We start from the raw sequence: 27087 nt of genomic DNA, 5'->3' as shown, positions 1-27087 counted from the left end.
ATCAATTTTTATGTACAGATAGTGCAATTTGATAGAAAACATGAGAAAACCTTGACAGGTTGACAGAATCATCAGAGAGAATTCTTATATATTTATATGATGCAGGCAAGCTTAATCTCGTATTTTCCAGTGGTGGTTTCACATTCTCCCATCTACAGAGGGTTAACAGTTCTCTCCCTTGCTAGCACATTGTTGAAATCCCTTTCTTGGCAAATATCATCATCAAGGGGACAATTTCCCAGAGAAATCTGGCTCACATTCAAGATTCTTTGTGAGGATCAAAAATGTAGGGAGAGGAATTCATGAGCACATCAACCAGAAAAGTTGTATGCATCTACTCTTGCACTTGATGAAGAAAAATAAAATTGTTTTCTTTTAGTCTCTGTCTGTCTGATTAACATTGTGGCTGAATCAACACCTCTCATTTGCAACTGGGAGTAACCATCACATCAGAGACATCCAGTTCAAGTACATGAAATAACATCAGAAATCTTCATTGAGAACAAAAGATGCAGAACAGAGACTGGTACAATTTTTGCCCCTAACAAGTTATAACATCCTAAAATATCTAATGTTCATATTTGTATTGCCATAAATCTGCAAAGAACTCAAATAAAAACTTGATTCTAGGAATCTGGTCTGGAGAGGCTTCAAATAATTGACTTCCTCAGAAAAAATCCTTCTTATTTTTGGATGAAATAAAATAGATGATTTTCCTTTATGTGGCCATGAAAACTTATTGAGCATCTTTGTTATTTGACACAATGGCAATTGGGCTGCTTAGCTAGAGAAAATCAAAAGTCATGTTAATAAAGTCATGTTAATAAAACTACTAAAAAACATAAGTGAAAGAAACATGCTGTTACAACTTGCACTAAAATTTATTACCCTTGGTTCATAATAGTAAAGTCAATTTGAAATATACAAGCTTGTCTTTGCAAAGTATACTCTCCCACACAGAGTAAAATAACTCAGATCACACCAGTAAGGGACCTCCTTACCATTGATAACTGCCTTATCAGTGGATAGAGCAGAAATGGAGAGTTAACCCAAGAGACTTAGGCCTCCCAGAATTATGAACTAGTACACTTTCCACTGGTCTGAAACTGTGACTGTTTCACAGCACTTTGTAACTTTACTGAACTGATCACTTTTTTGATGACAAAAGAGCACAAAATGATTGTTACTCTGATTTTTGTGTTACATTTTCTTTGGCAGACAAGGAAAAAAAAAAAAAAAAGTGGGGGGGTGGGGTGGTAAAAAAAGGGGGCTGGGAAGGAGAAAAAGAGCACAAGGAAGGAATAGAACAGTTCCTGCCTCTGTAAGCATTCCCTGTACCACTCCAGTTTAAAGACAGTCTTTCTGACAAGCACCCTGGTGGTCACGTTCATTGCAAGCCAAAGGTTCAAGGATTACCCAGGCACAAAAAGCAGTCAGGATACAACAACTTTAAGCCCACAGTGGTGCTGTGGCGTCAACTTCTGATGCTCTAACTCTTCAGAAAATCATCATTTTCCAGCTCTGATTCCCTGTCAAAATGGATTAGTGCACCATCAGTGGGTCCCAGCTGCCTTACTCCCAGCCCAGTGCCAGCACTGTTTAGAGACCTCAGGTCCCAAATGCAGCTGGGTCCCAGCTCAGCCTGGAATGCATTCCTCAGCCTGTGAATGCAGCAGGCATAGCCTCAGCTGAGGGAACAGAAAGGGGAGTGTGACATGCAGCAGTCTCTCATGCCTATGCCCACCTCATCTCCGGGTCCTCTAATGGGTACAGACTTCCTGCTGCCCCAAGGAAACTCTGACTAGGAGCTTGTTTTCCTATTTGACCTTGCCAGTACAATGCAAGCAAACTTACTACAAATTACTGCTCAGACCTCGAAAATCTGGTTTGAGCAATCCCCTCCAAAAAACAACTGCTGACTCAAGAGCTGTTATAGTCGCATTCCCAATGCCTGTGAGGTGAAGCTGTGGAACAGACTTGTCCTCATCCCAGAATACAGAACACAAGATAACAACCAGTCCAAGTAGTACAACTGCCTGCATGCAGCACACTAATCAAGCTGGGTGGTTTTGTTTAAAAAAAAAAAAAAAAAAAGTGGAAAATGAAAACACCCAAAGAAGCAGCCATCCACAAAACACAAGCCCCAAAATACACCCCTATTCTCTCTCTCTGGCAATTCAGCCCCAAGCTGCATGGTCACACGCTCCCTGCCCATGCCTTGCCTACTAACAAGGCTGTAAGAGCCTATAAATACCATGGGGGACAGACATTGGTGCAGAGCCCACTCACACTTTCTGTTCCCTGGCCTCATCTCCAGATGAGGACAGATCTGCAAGGCTGGAAGGCCACTCCCAGGCTTTTGCAGCCGACACAGTAACGTGGCAGCATCATTTGTTTCAGAAACCAAACAATACAGAGAGCTTCAGCTGTACAAGTAGGACCAAATGGCTTCTTTTGTTCTAGAGAACCTGTTATCTCTACATGTCTGTCTTTCACCACACATTTTTCTTTTGCTATTTGTGTACTACAGCACAAACTTACTGGGTAGGCTATTAATCTGAAATTATGCCAAGTAAATAAATTAAATAAATAACTAGCCCCTTCAATATCCCAAACTCATCCTCCAGAATGCCCCTGCCCACCCTTCTGTTAACAGTAATGTCATTTGTTTTTCAGATCAGGGAAGCAAACCAGGAATAGCCACCCTGAACCCCTCGGCTCTCAGCACGATCTGGCAAGACAAACTCCCCCTCTAATAGCCCAAGACAGACTTTAGGAAGGAGCCACTCATTTACCAAGCAGATGGTAATCAAAGCCATGTCTCTGCAGATTCAGTGGCAACAAGGTATGAGACAAGACTCCAGTGCCAGGGTTTGAAAACTTCCTCCAAATGGCTTAATTTTTTTCTCTAAATCCTCTTATTTTCTAATTCAGGTTAAATTTTTGCAGTATTTCCCCTTTCCTTGGGTTTCCTTTGGACAGCATTTCAACTTTTCAGTACTAACACTGCTCTCCCAGATCTCAGTGACTGCTAACTTCAAAAGGGAAGACACTGGATTCATTAGACTACTTAATGACATTCATCCTGGCACTAATCTTAAAGCACTTAATGCATTTAAAACTTTTTTTATTACTATTTAAAATAACCAGTATAACTTAGCAGTCAAAATGGATTTGCCAGAACTGGCAAGGCCCTCCACCACAGGAGGAAGCAGGCAAACCTTAAAGACAGCTTGCCTCACTCAGTCTTCATCTGAATTTCAAGAGTCATCCTTGGAGCAAAATGTTTCTTAAATATTACATCAATGCTTAATTTTTTTCCAACTGAAGATGATGCAACAAATTAACCTATGGCACAGACTAGTATGGAAGCAAATAAGAAATGAGACCCCTTATGACAATGCTAAATCTGGATGGGAAGAATAAGAAACCAGCAATGGTGATATAACTGGCACATAATCTTTTAAGTGTTTACACCTGAATGGTGTAACTGAATTTGATAATCAAGCAACAAACTCATTTCTTACTATTTCTGAAATTCTAGGAATCTCTCAGGCAAGTGTACAAGATGCTAGTTGCATGAGCTTTTCCACAGATAAGCAACTCTGGAAGGAAGCAAAAGGTTCTAAATGTTACTTAAGGGAGGAGCAGCAGCCATAGAAAAAGAATTAGACAAGTAAGATAAATTTAGTTGAAAAAGACTAACGAGTTGAAAATGCACACTACAAGTAAATTACAGCAAGCTAAAATAAAGATTTTTAATTATAAAAGTTACTACAGGTGTCATTAATAGAACCACATGAATTTTATGTAATTTGATTTATGAATGGAATTCATTGTTGAGTCATACAAACCAATAGTATTTTGAATTCAACACAGATAAATTAGACAGTTCAGAGGTTTGATGCACTGAGGGCATAAATGTGGAGTGAAGAACCAAACCAAACAAGCTTCTAAAAATTTAGAGGCCTCCTAAGCACAGAAACTGAAGCTGATTTTGTGAGAGTCCTGCCAGCAGCCGGTCTTATGTGCAGTTCATGTCCTTCTATTTGAGAACTATTATTTTGCTGTTCTCTTGAAATAAAAATGACAAATACACATGAAAATGAATGAAAATCCAGACATATTTCCAGTAAAGACGAATTATTTATTATTTTAGTTGTCCAAAATTTTTTTACATTCACAAGAATTAATTTCATGTACTTTGGGGGAAATATTTTTCACCTTCCCATTTGTTTTGTCTTTGTCTACAAGAGAATAGTAATCCACAGACATTTGAAATGTGCTGATGCAGAAAACAAGGGGATATTTACTCACAAAAGTAAAGGTATTCTTGCTTTAGGCTGGAATATAAGTGTACCAAATGTTGCCTAGAAGCATAGAGCATGATGCCATCTGAAAATAGGTTCAATATTTGATTGGAGATCGAAGACTATTTTGCAAGTTTGATCTGTTTGCAGGAGAAGCAACTGCTGGTCCTTGATGTGCATGTATCTCACATAAATCAAAGGAGGTAATAATTCCAGAGTACAAAGTCATGATGTGACCACAAATGGAATATTGCATGCAGCTCTTATCTTCACATATTGCAAAAAAAAAAAGATTAAAATAGCTAGGCATATACAAAGAAGGCTAACTTAAATGATATAGGAATTGGAGGATAAGACACTGAATACGAAGACAGACTAAGGAAGCTAAAGTTCTATAATCCAGAAAAGAGGATTGAGCAGAATATGATCATAGTCTATAAATAACTTAACAGGTAACAATACAGATGAAAGAAAGAATTATTGAGAGTCCTGGTAGAGGGAAAGATGACAAGCAACTTCCTTGAGCTAAAGAAGGAAAAACTGAACAGAAGAATGTAGGCCAGACATTTGCAAAACTTAATACCCCACTGCAGGATGCAAAATGATTGCATTTTAATCAAGGTGGAATCACTTCATACGTGTTCCAAGGAAAACAGGGGAGTCTTGTGCCTCACAAGACACAACCCGATCTTGCATTCATCTGCCAAACAGACTGGGGTTTGTTTTGGGGTCTGGGTGCCCAACAGCAGAGATTAATTCAAAGGAGACATTGAAATTGAGTATGAACTTAGAAAACATGCTGTCTAAAAGAGGTGATTTTATTTCCCCCTCTAAATTATGGGAGGCAGGTTGTTAAAACTAACAACAGACAGGAAAAAACTGCATTAACATGGCAAATGATCCATCATAGCACTTACAGATGGACATACATTGGGTGCCCAGGATGTGACTGAAACAGCAAGAGAAGACTTGCTCCCAATTAACCCAACTTGCAAATTTTCAAGTAACACCAGTGTAAGACATACATTCTCATATAATTTGGAATGAGTAAGCAGAGATTTACCTCAATACCAAAAAAAAGTGGATACATGCACACCAAGGATCAGCTTTTCCTGAAAACAGATCAAACTTCCACAATAATGTTCAATCTTCAATATGACTTTTCTAAGATATTCAACAGAGCAGTAAAGAAACAAAAAGACAAGAAGCTGGCCTTATGATCAATATGAGATCCAGAAGGCTGCTTTGAATGGGGCAGTGAGGGGGAAGTCTGCCTAGAATATGATTTTTTAGTTATTCCACTGCTGAAAATTACACGTGGTTGAATGAAAACACACAAGTTTTGTAAAATTTCTTCCTACTGAGGCAAAGTGGTGATGGACACAGTTGTGTTCTGGTACTAACCATTAAACTTTGCTACATCAATAAAAATATTATCTCCTCTCAGGGATGTGGAAAAGAATCCGCATACCAAGGTAAGCTTTTTCTGTCCACACATACTGCAAAGATTTTTAACACTACATTTCCAATCTCTTGGACATAACACATTCACTTTCCACTGGTCCCATCACTGAGACAACACATCTATGTAAATTCAATCCTTTCTCCTTTAACTCCAAGAGAAGGAGCCATCCAGGTTTAAAACTTGGAAGATCTTCTGAAGAGAGCAGTGAAAGTCAGGAGAAATTAATGGCTGGAGAAAGAAGAAAAAGCCTATGAAAACACAGTTTTCATGGACAACAGAAACAAAGAATCAGCAAGGCTGGAAAAGACCCTTAAGATCAACCACTAACCCAGTACTGCCAAGACCAACACTAAGACCATGTCCCTCAGTGCCACACCTATGTGTCTTCTAAATACCTCCAAAGATGGCTTCCCTGGGAAGCATGTTCCAGTGCCTGATAACCCTTTCACTGAATAATTTTTTTCCTAATATCCAATCTAAACCTCTCCTGGAACAACTGAAGCTGTTTTCTCTCGTTTAATGACATTTTACTTGGAGAAAACGTTCTTATCCAGATACAAGTTGGAGCAGAATTACAGATCACTTTCACAGTGAGCTGTTTTTGCGTAGCCAAAGTCGATAGAAGAGTCTGGGAACATCATTGTGTCATCACAAAAGTTGGATGTAGGAGGACAGAGGATCCCAGAAATCCTCAGGGATTATACAGTAACCTGTTCTCATTCTACTGCTCCTACAGATTAATCAAGGAGAAATGTCAGGGATTTTGTGGGCATCTCATCCTCAACATCTTCCTTGGATGTTAGAACTGGGCAAGGCTACCTACAGCTTGGACTTGTACCACATTTGGTCTTCTGCACACATGTTAAAAATCAGGAAAACCTTCACAGTCTGTTTCAAAGAAGTAAGGCAGCAAATGAATGGAATACATTTAAACAGCTGTTTCAAATGGTTGCAAAAACTAACCAGGTAAACCATATTAAAATAGAAATAGTTACAAATACAAAACCATTGCTGGCTAGGAATACAGATCAAAGGCACTTCAGACTGACAATAAAAGGAAGATATTTATGTCTCAGAATCCCCTATAATACCATTTTTTTCACAAAGTCACTATGCATATATCCAAACCATAGGTAGGTATGTAAATTAGTGGTCAGTGCTTGCACAAAACTATTGAATTTGACCAAGTATCAACTGAAAAATATAAGGTTAAAATTGATCTTGATGATGTCATACCTCATTGATTACACATCATAAATTTAAAAATATATTTATTTGAACAAATACATTTCTATAAGTCCTTCTTTGGTATGAGAAGTGAAGAGAGACTTTTACAGGCAGCAGCTGTTCAGCGCTGCAGACATGAAAGCTTGCCTCAAACATGAGCTATAACCCCATTTTTATTTATTACTATAGTCTAATCCATTTGACATCTACTCTAATAAATGCTCTTAATGAAAAGTATTCAAGTACACGCCCTGTTCGTTGGCTTTCCCCAGAGTGCTGAGGCTCATTAGGCAGATTATCAGTTTTCTGCAAGATTCCTGCACAGTTTTCAAATTTTGACTAATAATCTCTTGAAATAAGCTTTGCAGCAGAAGACATGCTGAGCCAAACTCATCACTGGGCTGAATCTGTGCTGATGTGATTTTTAAAAAAGTCTGCCCTTAGCTTTAGACACATCTGCAGGGCCAAAGTGGTTTTACTCTGTGGCTATTCCCAGCCCCCAAGAAACTGCAATTACTATTTACAAAATAAAAGTACTGATCGAAAATAAATTGAAACATTTCTGTGGTTAATCCAAGCTACAAAATTTCTAAAACTTTTTTTCAAAATGTAAATTAGTTTCCTTTTAAACGAGGGCAAACATAAGCACACATTTTGCCCAATTTGCCCGCATTCTAGAAACAAAAGCATGCAAGAAATTTAATGTAGTAGAAACCTGAGAAAGTTGTAGATAAAGACTCCAGTTAATTTTTTTCAATTGAATATGAATTAATAACCTTGAAATCAACACAACAAAGAAAGGATTGTGCAAAAATCTCAAACTCCTCATAAAATAATCCCCTCATGTAATAAAATCTATGTATCTGAAAAATGCGAATTGCATTAGTAGGTTAGGAACTAGAAATTAAAACTGATTTAAGATGTATCTGCAATCTTTCAAGCTTGTCTTGTATATTTTAAATACATTATTTAGAAATAAAATTATTTTCCTGGCAGCTCAGTTATATTCTCATTGAGAGAATTGCATTTTGATGTATTTTTAAGAATGATCTCAGAGGCATACGGAGCTAAAACGAAGGTGACATTTCATCAGTAGCCATAGGCAACCCTAGTTATGGCTGCTTACATTTTTATCTATCCCACAATATACACATGATCTACTTTTAACTTTATTGACTAATAATAAAAATAATAATAATATTCACTGGAGACTGGGTCACTCCTGTCTAAGGATAGGAAATCAGAAAGGTCACAGGGTAAAAAGAAAACTCCATTTTTATAGGAACTTTAATGCATTTTTCCTATGGGAATTCAAGTTGCTTTAGAAAGGTTTAGACATACATTGTTGGATTCTTTACACCTGACACAAGCAAAAGCCCATCCATCTGTGCAGAATAATCTGTGTTTAATAAAAGCACAGTAAAATAGATTCCTGTACACCTTTTTGTAAAGCCTCTCTTGCATTTTACTGCCAGCACCCCAGTAACTCCACACACCCACTCAAACCATGACTGGGGTTGTTTCTTAACCACCAGCAAAACAGGCAAGGAAAGGTCAGGGTGCTAGGAGATTTCTTTTCAGATGATAAACAGGATTAAAAGTGAATAGGTCCTGGTTAGCAGATCACCCTAAAAGGAAACCCAGAAACGACAAGGCACAGCCCAAAGTCCAAACTGTGTGTCAGCAATCTCCTCCCAGCAAATCTGGGGTCAAGAAGTAACTACCAACAAAACTGAATATATACATGTATATATGTATACACATAGATATGTAATCCACCACAAGTGGTGTTCATACAATTGGCCAGTCAAAAAAACAAGTAAATAAAGAGACCCCTGTCAAAGTTTACCAAATCCAAAAGCTAAGGCTACCTTTGACAGAAAAAGGGTAATAACAGGAAATATCAAGATAGGACACTTAAATGGTCATACTTCTGCCTTTTATCACCTTTTCATAGAAACTAGAAATCACGAAGAGAGGAGGGATTTTTCTGAGAAATCAGTAAGTGTCATCCAAGCTCAACAAAGTTTGTTCATACAACTGCAAGGAGCTTGTTTCACCCACTGGCTAGGAAGTACCACTGAGGGGTATCACTCATCAACTGGAACTCAGCAACTGGCCATGGATGTGATCCTACTCTGCAGCAATATGGATGAAAACAGGTGAGTACCCCTACACTCAGCCACGGCAGTCTAAATAGCTGCAGAGGGAAGCAACTTGCATTTCCAGGGTTTAAACTGACACACTCTGCTCCACAGCCAGGAACAAGAGCAGATATCCCTGAAGATACTGTGTCAGCTCAAGATCAGTGCCTTCTAAAAGCATGCTTTTCAAGACATGGGGGAAATTACTCAGAAACACTAATTAGCTACCAAAAAGAGTAGCTACACAATGTCACATGCTCAATTATAACAGCACATGCCAGCAGATTAATTGGTACTGAAGCTCCTAGAGTTATACTGGCAATTAAGGCTCCTGTAAGTGAACAGGAGGCCAACAGCAACACTGGTTAGAAGTGTGGGAAAGCCACACCCAGCACATGATGGTCACCTCCAAGCAGACACCTTCAAGTGCAGCCACATTTCTGTCAGGATTGAGGGCTGCCTCGGGATCTGCTCTAGTCTGTCAATGGAAAAATAACAGCTTTAGGAGGCTCCACCATCATGGCTCATGCTGGAGTCTTTTGTCAGAAAAGTATAATTCCTACACAAACGAGAGAAGCTTCCAAAATTTAAGCAGCATTTTAAAACATGGGATCAGATGCTGAGAATCTTACTTATCTGATACTAGAAACACTGAAGGGACATTGGACTTTGTTACAAGCCAGTTTCAATAGCTCTTATAATTTTTATTCGGCTTCCTCTACCTCACCCCAGTCACTGTGGGATGCTCACAATAAATTAACAGTGACAGCCTCTTCAGTACCTACCAGGCATCTCTGCTTGAGCACTGTGAATGCTGATGGGGGAAGGAGGAAGGGCAAAACAAAGTGCATCTCTCTCTGTGTCTGCACAGAGCCCTTGTTCTTCACAGAAAAATTTAACGGTGTAACTTTTGATGTTCCCTACTACTCAATCAAAATCCACACATCTAAACTTCTCTGAATTAAAAGGAATTGGAACTGCAAAGTTGATTCTCATCACTGTGAATAAATACTATAAACTTGTCTAGTGGAACAAAGGTAGAACGCTCACATCTTCCTATCTGCAGGAGCAAAACATTTGATTTTAATTTACTATCACAGGTATAGCATATACTTATAAAGAAACAAATCAGTTTTTTTAATCACTTTGATCATGTGTAAGGAAATCTCCACCAGATTCACACAGATCAAGGACCTTCAGTATTTAATCCAGTACTATATAATAATTACTGAGCCTATATAGTAATTATTGAGTAGCTTTACAGCATTTACAAAGGTTGCATTAGCCCCCAATGTTTCACAGCCTTTTCATTTAAAATCTCTGCTATTATTTTATAGAATGTTTAATGTTACAACACAGCCAACAATTTTCTGTTTGCTCTTCTAGAAAGATGCTGGCATGTAGCTAGAACTATGCTAATGAGATCCTCAAGGTATGCCACAGTTTTTTTAAATGAGTGAAATCACAGAAAAGTCATTTTATGGTCTTCAAGTCTCAGGTTCTGTCCTTCTAGTTGTTTAGGCTCAAATGCTGAATAGATGTTTTACTGCCTACTGATAAGAAGATATAGTCCAACAGTGGTAAAGGTAATAGAGCATCATAAATACAGGACTAGATGGTGTGGACATTGCACCAAACACTTCATTACCATGTAGATATAAAAAAAGTATTCTTTTTCTTTGGAGATGTACCCCTCTTCACTTTTCTGTAACATGCTCTGCATCTGGAATAATACTATGATTCCCTTGCTGCCACTGAGACAATCACACTGCTCAGATTTCATTTCATAAATTACTAAGATCAGCAATAATATCTGTATTTATTTACCAACAAATATATATCTATTTGTATATAAAGGACGATAGAAGTCTTTTCCTAGACCTCCACAATCTCTGTGTGCAGCTGCCCAGACTCCTGCTGCCATTCCTGAGACTGCTGTTCTGACACAGTCATCCCCATTTTCTAAAAGCTGGCTGAACATTCATAAAGCCCTGCTGTAAGCATCACAGTCAAGTCCTTTGTTGGTTTGTTTAATTTTAATGAAATCAAATTCTTTCTTTCTTATTACAGACATGCGCCTAAACTATTCTGTAAGGAAATGCTTTTCAGTAAATGTACTATGACTCTAACAGAAATAAACCAGTACAGGACAAAGCATAAAAGTACCGTGTTTCCTAAGCATTTTCACTACTTTTGTTTCAATTATTATTTGAAAATATTTATCTCAAAATGTTTGTAAGTTAAAAAAAAATAAAAAAAAAAAAATCACACATTCAAGTTTTTCTCTGGACCATTTTCTGAAGTTTTCAGGCGTCACTGTAATAAATCCAACTAAGAAATACTGCAGCATCCTCCTCAGAGAATTGTATCAAGCTATAGGCTGTCTGAGCAACTAGATCATGCCAAGAACAACAAGTACATAGACTCTTCTTATTAATTATGTATACCTTCTGCTTATCTATTCCACAGTTAGTCAGATCCTGCCACCGATGCCCACAATCCCCACAGAAGGAAAGGCTGCTGAGTCGTGACAGTGCTGATCGCTGCTCAAGGACTCCCAGCAGCACCGAGATGCCATGGTCAAGCACAGACCTCTGAAGAGGAGCACGGGAGAAAAGAACTTCATCCCACTCTAAATGACCATCACAGCTTTGGGGAAACAAGGTCTGATCCAAACGGGAGCCAGAATTACAGATCCAGAATTAAAAACCCAACAAACTAACTCCCGTGGGGGAAGAGAGTAATTCATATTGGTTTGCAAAATTTTTTTTGGACATATAGATAACAGCCCTTTTTATTTTAAATAACAATGACTTTCTATACTAATTGTTTTTTGTGTCTCTGTGCTGAAGGTTTTCAGGGCTCAGAAGGCAAGTCAAGATGCTGAACAGCATGTGTGTACACAAGATGACAGCCTCTGGCAGGGGACACAAAGGCTTCAGAATACGGGTGAGCACAGCAAAGGCCACCCATGTGCGTAGGGGATGATGGGTTTGTCTGCTAGAAATCTGGCAGAGTGCTCAAAAGGGAGTTTGTTAGCCTGAACTTGACTTCTGTGCCTGACTGATGAATATTAACATAAAATTACTCTTGCTGAATATCTCCATGCCTCTATGACCACTTCATGGTTGCTGGCACATACTATTATCACCCTCTTCCCTCTCACCAGCTGATGAGCATTACACCCTTAGGGGTAAAAACATACACCCTGAAGACCAAGAAGATGTCTGTTACAAAGAATTCCTGCTTGATTTTAATCCAAAAGAGTTGGCATTGAGCTGCTGTTTTTTTATTAAAACCTCCTTTGCTCAGTTGTTCTTTTGTCTTGTGGAGCATCTATCAATCAGAAGGAGTCACCATAGGAAGCAGTTAGTGGCAGCAGGCTATTTCATCCCTTCCCCCATGCCCAGACACTGACTCTTTCCTTCTTCCTCCCCTCCCCAACTTCATTAACTAAATGCACTGAATAAACCTTAACATCCCAGCTAAATCCTATTGGCCCTGGATTTGCTGCTTAATGCTAAAACCCAAGCGACCCATTTTTCTCCTGTTGATACTTCTATTGCTGATGGCAGCCAGCAGAGAAAAATACCCAACTATAAACTACTTTCACGTAAGGAACAAAACCGAGAGCATTCATCACTCACTCTTTCTGCTGCTGCTCACAAACTTTACGTAAGCTTTACATGACATGTCAAAGCGTCCCTTGCTTTTGTGCTTCATAGGCAGCACAGCGAGCCTGTTGCTTAGCAAATGATTACAACAGAGTGCATCTGTTATTAAAAGTGCAACTAGGTCTCTTTTAAAGGAACATGATCTGGCAAAGTCTATGAAAATTAATTTCTGTGCATTCTACCATCCTCGATCATGATGTCGTTACAAACATCAGAAGACGGAGATCCCACTAACTGAAAACCTTGGGGAGAGAGTAACAAAGAGAATAAAAAGCTTCAGTACTACAGAATAATTGTGGTTGCTATCCTTAAGTTTTGCTTTGAACTCTAAGTTTGTATTCCCAATTTCATATATGCCACAGAAAAGGCTAAAAATTATTCACTGTGCCCCTTTGTTCTGGGCGTCAGCCCTCGTGCTGCACACCTGAATTATAATCATCTCCCCTCAGCTCAGCTGCCCAACACTTCATCCCTGGTCTGTGATGACAAACAGAAATTTCAATGGTTCTTCCCAGCTCCTGACTCACTCTTTCCACAGCACCCAATCTGGGTCACACATCCAGCTGCAAATTCTCCCCATGGAAGCATTAGGCCCTTTGGCCCCTGGTGTCACCCACCTGCCTTTACTGCTTGCTCCACCAGACCTCTGATCTCTCTTCCATCTTAAAAACATTACACCATGACCACCATGTGTTTTGCCACAACATTTGACACCTCAAAACCCTTCCTTCCCAAAAATACCTCTTTGCCACTTCTGCCACACACACTGTGGCTGCAGTCACATCCCCCATCAATTTTGCAAGCCTCTCCACAACTTTCCACTGCAGTGGTAGACCCTTGCCCTGCTGCAGGGTCCCTCTGGAGTCATCCCTGCCCAGCATGCTTGGATCCAGGCTCCCAGCACTCCTAAGGAGAGGCACCTCACCCTCTACTCAGCCATGGGTACTGAGCACGAGGGATGTGAACCCCAGTCATTTCACCAGGACAGCCTCTTGCCCGGCGATGGATCCGTGGAAAGCGGCTTCACACGTGGAAAACTGAGCACTTTCCCTCATGGCTTGCAGAAGTCGCTCACCGCATTTTCAGTTATCTCTCAGACTGGCTATTCCAGCTTGCTCTTGGGTATCCAACCAACACAGCAGTCTTTGGATTTGACTTATATTTTTAATACCACATTTCACTTGACTTTATTATCAGACCTCAATGCCCTACAATACCGATGCTGGCTTCTGAGAAGGGCTGCATCCTCAACGGCCCAGCCCACGGACACCCAGCTCTTTGCCCAGCAAATTCCCGCAGCATTCAGAGGCTGCAAAGGCTGAAAAGCAACAAGGAGCCTGGGCATTTGGTGAAAATGCAGCTACCCTGAATAAAAGTTGTATTTATAAAGAACCCAAAAGCAAATGCAATCTAGCACTGAAGGTACACGGCACAGGTTGTGATTATTAGTGCGCTGTCTGCTACGAGAAGGCTTTCAAATAAAAACACTTCCTTACTGACCGTGCACTCGTGTTAATGTATTTCTTACCAATACCACTAATGGAGCGTTCATCATGTTTCTTGCTTCTCTGAAGTAATAAGAGAAATAGATTGAGGCATGTAAGAATAAAATTAAATATATCCAGGGTGCTACATGTTATCATGCTGCACACTCTTCACAAATGCGTTTAAATAGGGTCCTTGAAGGAAGTAATGGCAACTGAGTTCAATATTACAGAAATATTCAAACCAGAATAAATTGAATGGCGGGAGAGATAAGGAATATAACCAGTAAAACAAACGTTTATATTCTTGAGGACTTGTTTTTGCAGCAAGGACACGGATGAGAGAAAGAAAGACGGCAAGGTCTCCTGCAAAACTATTCCAGACTAAAGAAAGTAAAAATATTTTTGTTTGCCTGATTATAGATAAGGATGATATGGAGCAATAGCCACATGATTCATCGAGGTTTTTCTTGCCTTGAGTACAGTGAGCAGCATACTAGATAGGGGACATATTTCTTAAGAGGTTTATGAGGATGCAGACCTCAGCTTTTCTGTTTGTTTTTATAAACTTTTGACAGATTTCAGCATGGCCAATTCCTGGACTCTGCTTTGAACCATTCCCAGTTATAGTTAATGAACTTTGCACCAGGAATCCTTTTAGGGATAAGCAATAGACAAATGGATTACCAGCTGTTCAACTCAATTTTTCACAATTGTTCCAATTCTAGAACCATATACAAAAGAAACAAACAAGACCTACAGCTAGACTGGATGGTACATACACGTCTAACAGATACTTATTTCTTTCTCTCTTCTAAAACTTGAAGATGAACATGCAAAGGAATTGCCAGCTATGACTGCATTTTGCTGCCTATAATTTATACCTAAACTGTTAAAATACGTTCAGGTAATGTGAGTTAACTGAGTGTTTATTTTTCCAGTAGCACTAGGAAGGCTATCAGAAACACAAATCCAAGCGGTACAATAAACATAACCATATCTACTAACAGGACATTCTAACAGATGCATAAATGACATTAAAACATCATTTTAAGCGCACAGGAACAATTTTTCTTCCATCTCCAAAAATAATAATATTAATAACCATAGTAATAAGGTATGAAGCCCAGACTCCTCTATTATTACTGTTACTTTAAAACTACCATATATTTTCGAACTTTTCTTTAGGAAGCACACACTTCGAAGTTCACTTTTCCCCCGCTGCAGAACTCGCTGAGCAATGACCCCGTTGTTTACTCGGCAACTTAAAAAGGACAGCAAGAAAAGCCTCCAGAAACATTAACACTTCAGCGAAAGGTGGTAACTTCCAACGCCAATACAAATTCCAAAATACGGTACAATATTCCAGTTCGGTTGCTTCTGACGGTGATGCTGGTTTACAGCACGTCAGAACTTTACTACCCTCTGCCTTGCTAATCCCTCCGCGACCCCTGCGCTCCTGCTCGGCCTCTCCCCGCTCCACGCTAAACTTGCAGGAGCCACGATCCGGGGGCACACGGCCGCACACCGAGCAGCTCCGGACGGTGTTACCGCCTGGCAGCGCCGGAGCCCCGGCTCGGGCGGGCTTACTCACCCGAGGGAAGCCCGCACTTCCCGACTGACAGTCCCTCCCGGATCTCATTCGTGCGGCGGGTAAACCAGCCCCATCTCCGCACGGAGCACTCCCACCGCAACTTGTTGGGTTCGGGCTTTTCCGAGCGGAGTTTTCCCGACTTGGCCCGCCGCGGCCCGGCAGGCTCCCCGCGGGGCGGCCCGCTCGGCTCCCGCCGCCCACACAAAGAGCCCCGCGCCCCCCGGCAGCGCCCGCCCCGGGCGGCGCCGCGCCCCGAGCCCCGCGGGGCCGGACCCACCTGCGGAGCGGCTCCGCTCCCGCCGCCCGCCGCCGCTCCCGCCGTGCCGCCCTGCGCGGACAGATGGCCGGCAGCCCTGCAGCCCTCCGCTCTGCAAACCCCGGCTTTTTTTAATTTTTTTTTTTTTTTTCCCCTCCTTTTTTTTTTTTTTTTTTTTTTTTTCTCTTCCTCTTTCCTCCCTTCTCCCCCGTTTTATCCTCTCTTCCTCCCTTGGCTTAGACCCTGGCACATCAGCACAAGTGTGCTCACAACACCCCCTCCACCAGTCACTTCAATTAGTGCCACACGAGAGGAGCTTCTGCCCAAAATCTGCTTAAGAAAGGGCCAGAGGGCAGGGCAATCGCCTTTGCTCAACAATGACCAGAAGCTGCTATAAATATCCAAACAAAAGCACTGGCAAGGCCAGGAATGTCATATCCTAATGTGATAAAAATTGTAAATATCCGATGTATACCAGAAACACCAAAGCAAGCAAATTAGGGGTTTTTTATAAAACAGACAAAGATTAAAAGCAGTTGTCACCTCCTTACCCTCTCCCCAATACATGACCTTGTAGTATGTTATCAGAGTTGTGTATTTCTGCGTGCCAAGCTATTATGTTTTGGAGGTCCCGAGCAGCTCGTTCACAATCCCTTTGTGACAGCTGCTCGCTAATATTTATAGGTACCCAAGTCTGTGCACCTTATATAACCAAAGCGACTGACCAGGGCTGGGCAGGGGTGGACTCCAGCCCCACAGATAGGGTGCATCACACAAATAGTACAGGCGGTGACTTCTCTTGTTGATTAAAACATTAACAAGAAGTTCCCAATACACCAATAAGTAAAGCAATACATTAATACAGTACAGACGGGGGTGCATTTATATGAAGGCTGGAAGATTTAATGTAATTTGGACACATTTTACACTAACATATGCCGGTGCTGGGAGGAGAAACTAAAGCTTGAGGTTTCTCACTATACAGTGAGCTAGAGTTGAAAACTAACAAAAAACAAAAAAAAAAAACAAACAACAAAACTCACAAAAAGCCCTCAGACCCTTGGTCAAGCACAGTGCCTTCACCAGCTTGTGTACCACTTCCCAAATGTCCAGCTCACACTGTGCAAGTAGCTGGATGCCACTGGTTCCAGCATGGGGAGGGCAGCGTGGGAGAAGGGAGTGGTTTTGGTCCCATGAGACTCCTCGTAAACTCTGCAGTGCCTTCCAGATAGCAATTTCCAGTCTGTTGATGGCCGGATGACAAGAGCTAGGTTCATCTGAGGGGAAGCCAATAGCCACTGTCACCTAATTCCCTCCCCAGACATTGAAGAATGTAATTATTTCAAAGGGAGGGCACTCTGCTTATGTCCAAGTCTCGTGCCTCAATGTTTATGTACAAATCTGTGTAAAAGTAGTTAATCCTATTGACCAACCGCATGCCCTTTAGAACTGAGATAAAGGCCATCTGAAATTAACCCTGTATTTCGTCTGTCGGGTTTCCATCAACTCAAAAATCTCTTCTACTACAAATAAATGGTTTTTTTGTACATTTCATTCCCATGCCCTCTTCTGATCACACTTGTTTGTCCTGCTGCAGTGAACGCTGCTTTCTCAAACTAAACCAATTCACATACAGACTTATTCTCAAAGCACCCTTATCCAAAAAATATTGCCACAGAGGGGTTTTGCTGCTTTACTAATTCCCTGAATTTGAGCATATGCCCAATGTAACAAAGAGTGTACTTTTAGAAGATCACTTGATTTAAAAGAGAGAATATTTAAGTGAAGCTCATACGAAACTCTAGTCCAAAAATCTCATATGCAGGCTTGCAAGAACAAAACTGCCCACAAGACTTCCAGACTTCAGCAGGGACAGCAATGTTCTTTGTTTCAAGCAAGAGTTGTGAGTAACCCCGAGTGCACAGATGCAAAACAAGAACACCAATACGAACAAGACAGACTGAGCATTGTTGAGCCAAAGCTGCCAGCCCATGGGCTGACACAGCCCTCTCTGATGAAGGGGAGAGGGAAGCAGAGCTCCTCACTCTGGCATAGGCATGGGGCTGCTCCATGCAGCCCAGCACAGCAGCCAGAGTGATGGAACTGCATCCAGCTGAATTTCCAAGGTGTTCCATGCAATATGGCTAATTAACCCTGCCAGTACCACTGGCTGCTCTTTACACAGGCTCCTGCTTCTACTTCACTCAGGGCCAACTGGGTGGGCTGGCCACAGCAGCAGTACAAACATGTTTTGCATTGCAAAAAAGTGGACAAAAGTCTCAATGAAGGAATAAAAAACCCAACATAATCCTCAACAACAAAAACCCCTCCAGGTAAGCAGGAAAAGGATTTTTAGAACAATAAGCTTACTTGGCAAAAACATGAGCAATGACTTAAATAACTGCATAGTTGTGACTGAATAACAAGACAGCAAAAATAAATCACTAATGGAGTGAAATGCAAGGCTGTGTGCATGGTATAAAAATTTAGCCAGCCAGGCAGATGAATAAATTGATGGAACTGAGTTACTGATGCTAGAAGTTATAGAAAAATATCCTTGTCTCTGAATTCTGGGCGGGCATTGTATCTTTAATTTTTCTATCTGCCATTCCCACTTTCAAAGAGGAGAAATAAAAATAGATATAAAAATAAAAATAAAAATAAAAATAATTCCCCTTTCACCAAAAGGCTCTGTTTTTATTGATCTGTCTTGATCTGCTCCTCATCATGTATGCTGCTTTCCTACACCAGCTTTTCCAGCCTCTGCATAGAAATGGTGGAGGAATCTTGCAACCTCCCATAAGGACTGATGAAAATGTAAAATGAGAAAAACTTCAGGGAGAAAATGAGAAAAACTATATGGATATATGCCTCACAAAGGGATATTTAGAAGGGTTGTCTCTGCAAGTGTGAAAGTATTCCAAATGCCATTTGCTTTTCAGATCAAAATGCTCCATTTGATGATAAATCTAAGATACAGATTACAAAAATCTCTGACTGAGCAATGTCCCAAAACTAAAATGTACAGAGAAAACATACTGTTTAGTTTATAAAAAACTGAATGCATATTTGCAATTTTAAACTGTTCATAAAATATTCTACCAATAGATCGCTCATATAGAGAATTATGCTTTACCTGGAAGTGCTTTAAGTTAACTCGTTTTGGAAATAAAAACCTGGATCAGATACATTGGGTCCTTGCATTTGACATAATTTCCTGGAGAAGGGAACCTGTGTATGGAAAGCTATCCTCAAGCACTGGTTGAAGTTTTCCCTTAAATACTGTTTTGTTTGATAAGTGAAAACTGACAACACCACCAAATCATCTAGTATTAGTGTTCTTTTCTTTTACATGTCCCTGCCCTTGGACAAAAAAAATAATAATGGCTTATGCTATTCTTTAGCCTGAATAAAATGTTGCAGTTCCGGAGATAAAGACGTATTGAGCTGAGCAATTAAATAGCTAAATAAATGAATCAGCAGAGCAGAAGTGACAGATTTAATTACTGCTTAGAGCTAGGAAGGGGAACTAATTATGGGGTTCATGAACCGCATGCCATTCTTTTCCTTAAGCATGTGCTTCGATTCTTCTGGATCAAACTCTGCAAATGTGGTAGCACCATGCATTAGATTGAAAAAAAAAAAAAAAAAAAAAAAAAAAAGAGAGAAAGCTATCCAAAATTTTGAAATAAAATCTAATCTTTGAAGAAAGACTAGTCAATACTTTGTTCTATAAGTCCGTGTTCAATTGACTCCATACCAAGCATTACAAGCACTTGTTTAAATAGATAAACACTAAAAATTTAGTTCTCAAAAAAATGAAAGTGCAATCAAGTTCACTAGATGTGAATAAGCCAGAGATTGTAACAGAAAGCTGTGATAAGTGAGGCATAAAGCATATAGCTCTAGTGAGTGATTGGGAGCCCTGCTCAGCAGAAAGTATCTGTCACTGGGATACCTGTGAAAGCTTTTGATTCTTCTACCTCACTTCTGCTTTGGTCAGCTCACCAAAATGTCTCAGAAAGATGCTTTTGTGGCCACCAACTACAAAAACACTTGTGGTGGGAAAAACCTGTTCCTCAGATTCTGCCTTCTGTCTCATTTCCCATGTTGCATTTACTTTACCATTCTAATTTCATTCTTATTTGATAAAACTGTAAATGCCAATTATTTGAGCTTCACATTAAACTTATGATCCTAGTGGTATAATCCCTTAAACATAGAATTCTTTTCCTTATTAGTGGGGGGAGAAAGGGGATAAAAGCCCACATATACAGCATTTGAATCACATTATTCAATTAATTGAATAATTTTGGATTACAACTATCTTGTACAGATAAAGAGAGACAGGTATCATTTCAGGAAGAAAAAGAAGTGACAATCTGGGTTTTTAAAAATTAATTAGGGGAGGGAAGAGAGAAGTCTTTCATTTATAGCCAGTTTTTTTCTAAAATTACAATCTCATGATGTCTGTTTTGGTACAATTTTAAAAATCTACACATTTGCCTTTTTTCCTACAAGAGCTACAAAGAGAAAAATATCTCTGGACAGCTGACCTCATACACTATTCTGAAAAGAAAGTCAGGTATTTTACTCCACTGAAAATTTTAAAAATGCAGGACATAATTCAAACAATAAAACATCTTATGGCTAAGAAAGATCTAAATCTACATCAGCTGTAGTTGTGATCTTCCACACCATGAGTAATTTTGTCAGAATGAAAATGATTGTGTCCAAACCCAGAGAAGTGGGTTGATTCCTTGGAAGGCTCACTGAACAATCACAAATGCCATCATCATCCAAGATTACAACATCAGCTCTGCTTGACTGAAATTCTGTCCTCTGAAGGCAGCCAAGACCAAGGTCCATTGCCTCAATGAAGTCCAAAATGAACTCTATCTTCAAAATCAGTGTCTGGGTTTCTGTATCAAGGGAGACTGTATCTGCAGGGAACCAGGAGCACTGTACATCCAAGATAAGATAAAACTAGGATTTTTTTTTTAAATGGAATTATGGTATAGCTCTATACAAGTGATATTCTTTGCCTGGAATTCTAGTGCAGTTAGAAAAACACACTTTGTACCTAGACATACAGCAAAGTAGAGAGGAGCTGATCTTCCAAAAAGACCCTGTCTGAAACACTGGGTACAAGTTGCATTAACACTCACAACATATGAATTTTACAGCATCAGATATCCATGTTATTAAAGCCTGATGTGTATAGAATGTCACTAAGGTGCCAGTGATCATGAAACCTGCAGAACATACACACATACACACAACTGGTGTCTCATAATAGAGGTATGATGATTGTACAAAAATCTCAGTGGAGCCTGATGAGAATTAAAGGATTTCAGGGGCAGGGGCAGCAGACTGCTGAAGGACAAAAGGAGAATTTGCACTCTTGGTGCACAACACTTCTAACCACAGGAGGAAAAGTTAGCAGTATTTCACTAACAGTTCCCTGCCAGGCTTCCATGGAAATAACCTTTTAAGTATCTGAGATGTCCCTTCAAGACAGGGCATGATCAGTATTTACCTGTGCTTCCAGAAGCAGGGTCCCAAAGGAATGCAGGGCATATAGGAGTGGAAGCCATGTGGAAGTGAGCTCACCACTGGGAAGACATCTGACTATGAATCCACCATCTTCTGCAGAGCAGTGCAGAAGAAATCCCTCATGGGGTACTTGCAAGTGGAGTCATGGTTAAGTATACTCTGGAAGTGAATTTGTCATTGCTTTATTTATACCCTTTTGCTCTCAATCTCCGCTTGGATGTCTGCCTTTAGGTCTTGCTTAACATAATTTTGCAGTGTCTCACCACCCAGCCAGCCTGGTGCAGTGGAGACAAGATGAAACACTGTGAAACCAGTAGATTATCAGTTGAAAACAAAGAAGGGTGCACAGGGTGTCTTTGAGACATGAATGTCTTCCAGCAGGGTCATAGAAGACCAGAGCTGGCAAATATTCCTTCCTATTTTTAAAGGGTCACTGGCTTAGGATGACTTTACTAGCAGGGGAAGGATTATCTCTAACAGCCATGAACTAATTCTTCTCCTGCCTGCTGGCAAAGCAACACTCCACAGTCCTGGGTGAGCTCTGGGTTTTCAAACAGCCTCTGACTCTGTGTTTGGTTATTACAGGGAAGATAGCAGGTCATTTTTCACTGGCATGGGGAGTGTGGCATTTCATCAAAGCTGCCCTTGGGAAGTTTGCTTGTGCTGATTTGCAAAAAAGTGACTAAGTATACCAGTAGGTGTAAGAGGAGTTGCTAGTTGTCTTGTGCACAGAAGAAATTACTGTGTTTTTTTGTATAAAGTCTAAATGGCATTTATACACTACTAATCTCAGATCTAAAAATAATTTTAAATCACCTACCATTTTCTCCTTTAAAATCACAAAGAAGTACTTTTTTTTGGAGTGGCTTCCTAATAGCTCATTGAAAGCTGGAAGTAAGTATCCAGTCTTCACTGGGGACTAATATAAAAACCAGTCAAGCTCTTTGACAGTAATGACAACTGAAATAACTGGAGCCACTGTCCAACTAAAAAGCTGAAGTAAGCCTCCAGCCACAGTGCTCAAAGGGTTTTCACAAAGAAGGGCAGGGATATGTGCATACAAACATCAGAGCTTGCTTACTCTTGGAATGAGTTGCATCTGGGTAATACAAAACCCAAACTACCAGAATTATACCAGGAAGAGCAGGGAAGCCTGTGAACTGGCTAGAGTGCAGCCCTAGACTGAGCCTGAGCAAAACTCACAGGAAGTTCCTCCTCTCTCCTAGAGTAGTAGTATACCAAAGATGAAGCAGCCATAAGGAGTATGAAATAAGGAGTGAGAAATTTGATCCTCATGAACCTCATAACATAATCCTTGACTTAATACAGATGACAAAAAGGTGGTTTATAATATGTGATAATATGTTCACTGTGACACAAACAATTGTAAAAAGTAATTAGTTAATTTTCAACAAGCTATCTTGATTTGTGAAACTAGAGAAGCAGTTACATTCAAAAATTCTGCCACTATGAAAAGCACTGGCTGCAACACAAGGGAATAACACAAGCCCAGAATGGACCAAGAGAACAATTCAGAAATCTAAAGGAATGGTTCACTTCCATCTCTTGATGTCTGAGGGTCAGTTTGAATGAACAAAACTCCAGGGCACAAAAATCAATCAAACAGTTGTGGAAGAGACTTGGGAAGTTCCATGTACAATTTCTGTACTTAGCTACTGAGTTGGTATGTCTGGAAATTCCATTGGTAGAAGGTATAGAAATTACAAAAATCTTCCAAGCACAGGGAAGTTTGAAAGTCAAAACTGAACCTTTGTGATTCAAATCTCAAAAGCAGAGAGTGATGGCAGACCATCCATCCATCCATCATGAAAATTGGTTTTAATATTACACTATTGAATTCACAAAGAACTTTGAGTAGAAAAAGAAGAAACTGAGATAGCCAGAGATGGAGAATCAAACACTGATAAGGTCATCTGGATTTTGGAACGAGTAGCATGCTACATACTACATTGAGACCAAGGACACTCACTGAATTTCTAAATATAATGCCATGATTATTCCTCATTTAAAAATTCCTCACTATAAACATTTTGCATGCCTATTATTCCAGAACCAGCACAAGACTTTTCAATGGCTCAGGCAAAACTGACAGTCAATCCTCCTAAAATAACAGATGGGACAGGGCCACCCCTGCCTGCCAGAGAAAAGTGGGGAATTGCAATGGAGAGATCTAGAGGATCCGTGCTGTTAATCTGGCTGCCTCCAGGGACTGATAGCAGTCAGCTATCACAGCTGCTGGCCCTGGGCATTCTACCAGTGATTTCCACTCCTACTTTAGGGGCAGCAGCACTTTCAGACAACCTGTTTTTCCCTGTCCTAATATGGACAAAATTAGGACAGATATTAAGGGATGTGTGTTTTGTCTTTCCAGGAGCCTGCCACCTTAGACAATTTCTGCTTTGCTTGTGCTCACAGCCAGTGCAGTTTGCTGCTGAAAGCTGAAGACTCAATTTATCTTGGCTTCTTCTGCATTCTCAGAAGATTCAGGAAACTTATGTTCACTGGTATCATAATGCTTCTGAGAGTCAGGGGCCTTGACCTTAAACATATGAAATCCACCTTGTGTCAGTCTTAATCACATCTCCAGAGTCATCAGGATAAAATCATGTTCAGAAAAGCAAAGAGTTCATCTCTAATGATCAAGAATATTTTTAACATGCTGTTCGTATTGTGCTCTTCAAGTTCCATAGGAAAATGAAATTGCAGTGAAATTCTTAATGTGAAAGCTACTGTGAGATATTTCAATATGCTGGTGCAATGTAAGAGTTATCAGTGTGTTAGGGTAGAGCATGACTAGTTTGATCAGGAAACTACTGTGCAGAGCTGTAGAGTAAATGACAGACGTAAAATCAGAAACAGCTTTGAAATATATATTGGCAGTTGTTCCCTTTACAGGACCATTGAAGCATTTGTTGCATCAATATTGGTGATAACAGTCAAATTTCAGTAAATATTAGTGTTTCAAGCTGAACTAATTAAAGCCTTATGGAGTATATTTGCTGCAGCTTTTCTGACAGTTTATATACTATTGTTACCCAGTGAAGTAGCAAAAACAGGAAGAAAAAGGTAGAACAATAATTGTGTTCAACATAAAATCATACCTTGCTATATCATAATGATGTTTTATATCAAACCCCATATTTTAATTCCATTATACTTTTTTTAATATATTAAACTTTTCTAAGGGAAATATAATTCAGCAAATTCAGACCTCTTCTCCACCTGCAGATTTCCACTGTGCCCTCTTGAGAGTCATTTTGTCTTTCAGTGCTTAGCTCCAAGAACATAAAATAATAACCTTGTCCTACCTCACTACTAATAGAGCTACTATTAGCACAATCCATTTATATTTGGTAGCATTACAGCATTATGGGAGAAAAATGGTTTATATATGTACCATTCTATGTGTACATTTTCCACTGAACTTTTTTAAAAAAACACAAAACCTAATTTGTCTTTTGAACATTTTGTTTTTTCATTTTCTTTTCTAACTTCCATCACCTTGTTTTGCTGTGTGCTGTGTTGTGTCTCCTGGTATAGTCTTCCTCTTGTTTCAGTCACTTTTCTTTGTCAACTAACAGTGATGAGTTTTCTTTCAGTATTTCTTTTCTCCACTTTTGCAGTCTTCTTATTTCTTGTATATTGCCAGTTCTCTCTAGATTGAGAATAGGTAACTATTCTCAAATTTACTCGAGGTTTTGTATCTCTCTTCCTCTTACTCTGAGCCTTTCCTTTCTTGCCTGTGAGCCACCCTGCTTTGCCTCCTGAGGAATTGTCTCCCTTTATAGGGGTAAAGGCGAGCACTGCACCCGCAAGCATTGGTGAGGAGACAGGGAAATCAGGAAGAGTGAATGATCAGAGAGCTTTTATTCAGGGTACATGAAGGCCTTTAGCCATGTGTAAAACACCTCAGAGATAATGAGTGCTTCAGGGTAGGGATCATACCTGACTGAAATAAAGGTTTCTCCAGTGCACAGTGCAAAAAAGCTGCTAACCTTGCAGAGGCCTTCAAGTTGCTACAGCTCAAACCCCAGGAGGCTTTACAGGTCAAGTTTTACATCTTGAACCCAACTGGGAAACAAACTCAAAGCTGTTGCATGTGACAAAACACGAGGTTTATGGGGGGATGGCAGCCCAGGTGCTGGTGCCTCCTGTGCTGTGGGTTCTCAAGAAGTGCAAGACAGAACCAACCAGTGCTGTCATTTACCTTGATTTAAATAATTTGGAGGACTTGGATCTGTTCTCAGAGATACAAATTAAAAGTCTCATTGTTAAGCCTAGTAAAAAAGTAATGCTTGCAACTGCAGCTGCAACTTGGGCTTTCAAATAAGAGCTCAGAATCCAGCAGAGCTACTAGAGTAAGAATGGATATGTTATTTATACGTAGAATGATATCATTGTTTTTATTCCTTCCCTTTAAGGGGTGGTAGGTGCATTTCTGAAGTTTGACAATTGCTCAGTTCCAAAGGGTAAGATATCTCCTCCCTGCAAATCTGGAGAAATGTTAAAGTTGTCAATACTTTGCTGGAAGGCCTCACCTTCGACTTACAGCTCTAAACAGATTTACAGCTCACCATTTTTGTGCGGAGCAGCTGCCTCAGGGAAAAATCACCAACTCTGCCGGAGTGGCTCAAGAGAAAAAGCTCACAGGACTCAGTCCTACAAAGGCAGTGACACAATCTGGAACCATCCTTGGCTTCCTCTGCAAGTGTGCAATGCTGGGCCATTGCCAGAATATACCCAGGAATCACATCTGTGCACTCCTTTTTGCAGGAGACAGAGATGCTCAAGGATGAAATTTGCTTGTAGTTTGGGAGTTCTGTTTACTATTCAAATCCCATCAAAGCATGTGGAAACCTTGCTGTCTCAGTCAGCCTCATTTCTGAGGCAGAGCAGGCATACACACGTGGATATAACCATATACACACTTCTATCTATATGTGTGTATAATTTTCAGAAAACACACAATATCATAGTTTCAGAACATTTCTAGGACTCATCTCACTAAACTGTAGAGCAAGCTGAAGTGAAATTCTTAGTATTTTGGAAGTGATTTTTTTTTAGTATGATCACTTTTTTATTTATCTGTGTAACTTTCCCCAACTTGTTCTTTCTTCATTCTGCCTTTTTTTTCCTATTCATTTTTGCAAATGTTTTCTCTTTTTCTTTTTTTTCCCATGGTTTGAATTTTATGAGCATTCCCTGCATGCTTTGGGCCTTTTCTGAGGAGGCAGTAAAGAGAGAGAAAGCAATTTGGAAAAAGAACAGTAATAATTTAATAACTATAACTACATAAATCATAGAATCATAAAATGGGTTGGAAGGCCCTTAAAGATCATTTGGTTCCAAACCTTCT

At 40.0% G+C, this 27087-nt stretch overlaps 1 protein-coding gene across 14 annotated transcripts in view; it reads right to left on the bottom strand.

Annotated features, from left to right (window-relative positions):
- Positions 1-27087, bottom strand: part of LOC306800413 (poly(rC)-binding protein 3-like) — a 492346-nt gene that overhangs the window by 120169 nt on the left and 345090 nt on the right. The window contains exon 1 of one of the 14 annotated variants that reach the window (XM_079302506.1): positions 16176-16518. The exons of 11 other annotated variants lie outside the window; for them this stretch is intronic. The gene's annotated coding sequence lies outside the window, so the exon portion shown is untranslated. Of the gene's footprint in view, positions 1-15729; positions 15845-15898; positions 16090-16175; positions 16519-27087 lie in introns of those variants that run through there. 2 more of the 14 variants (XM_079302507.1, XM_079302512.1) reach the window with 2 other exon arrangements.

The sequence above is a fragment of the Erithacus rubecula genome (assembly GCF_903797595.1).
Source record: "Erithacus rubecula genome assembly, chromosome: 3".
In the NCBI taxonomy this organism is placed as follows: Eukaryota; Metazoa; Chordata; class Aves; order Passeriformes; family Muscicapidae; genus Erithacus; species Erithacus rubecula.
Note: the sequence above shows the minus strand (reverse complement) of the source record. Positions and strands in the feature narration are given on the sequence as shown.